At 41.8% G+C, this 1,226-nt stretch overlaps 1 long non-coding RNA gene across 1 annotated transcript in view; it reads right to left on the bottom strand.

The window, feature by feature from the left end:
- Positions 1-500, bottom strand: part of LOC125942929 (uncharacterized) — a 4,730-nt gene extending 4,230 nt beyond the window's left edge. The window contains exon 1 of the long non-coding RNA XR_007465426.1: positions 445-500. This is a non-coding gene — a long non-coding RNA (uncharacterized LOC125942929). The remainder of the gene's footprint in view (positions 1-444) is intronic.
- Positions 501-1,226: the final 726 nt, after the last annotated feature.

Raw genomic sequence — 1,226 nt, forward strand, 5'->3', positions numbered from 1 at the left:
GGTTAAAATAAAACTGCCTAATCGCACATTACTCAAACCATTATAAACAGTTCCAAAATTGCATAACTGTGCAATCTCGACCTTAAAGCCTGAAATAAGTGGAACAAAATTTGTTCCTCGTGAGCAAATCGGGATGTGTGGCTTGGATAAGCTGAACGTGTGCAGTTTGGCTTTGCAAAAAGGTTGTTAATTAGTTAAACTTCTATAGCGGTGACCCAACAATGGGGGGGAAAAAATGTTTAGTGCAGTAGTGTGATAGTTAATGTGGGCAGAAGTGCAGTGTGTAAACGGGGTGTATTTGGGTTGAAACACCAAGATATAAATTCCACTGGCGTTGCACCGAGTCAGGTTATTTTGACAGAAAGCAATAGCCTCCCCTTTTATTTGCTTAGATTTTGTCATACAGTTTGCCAACATGTGCATTGCTGTTGCAATAGTGCATACCTCAGCAAGGCCAGATGGCTGCAGAGTGTATTTTCAGGTGGTTCCATGCGCTTATGTGATAAGTATCATATATATATAAGGCAGCCATGTATGTCTATGCACCAGCAGGCATTCCTATATGTCATGATGGTGTGCAAATTTATTGTTTACAGGTGCCATATGTTGTGCCTAATGTATAGTATGTCCTTTCGTTCATGCTGGACAGCGACAATATTTACCCCTCTAGGTCTTTGTCCAGAGAAGGAAGGCCTACTGCTTGAGTGCCCATGATAGAGTCGATGCTGCTTCAAGCTTCAACAACTCCTCTGCCATTTACAGCTATGTAAGCTAATATTGCACCGAGAAAATGTTACTTAGCTCCCTCAGATTTTTCAAATAAAGTACTTTACCAACAAAACTGTGTCCCGGGGCTATCCCTCTTCCACTTTTCTTTGGCATTTACAACACTTCCTCAGACTATACATGCATATTCAAAGCACCCAATACATTTCAGGTAGGACATCTTCTGCAAAGTTCCTATTAACGAGGTACTGGCATGATTTTTTTGAACTATTCTTGTTTTTTGTGAAAGCTCTAGAAGAAATGACAAGCTCGGAGTGCCGTAAGTAATTTACTATAATAGCTTTTTCTGGAGCCGGTTCGGTTTGTTTTCTAGAAGGACACTGTGTCGTGATGTCATAACACAGTATGTGGTCACATGGGAGCCGGACATTTCAATGTTTTGACATGCTCTCGGGCCTCCAGCTAGCTCGGTCGACGTCGTGTGCTGCTACTCGTGAAGG

The sequence above is a fragment of the Dermacentor silvarum genome, chromosome 2, assembly GCF_013339745.2.
Source record: "Dermacentor silvarum isolate Dsil-2018 chromosome 2, BIME_Dsil_1.4, whole genome shotgun sequence".
In the NCBI taxonomy this organism is placed as follows: domain Eukaryota; kingdom Metazoa; phylum Arthropoda; class Arachnida; order Ixodida; family Ixodidae; genus Dermacentor; species Dermacentor silvarum.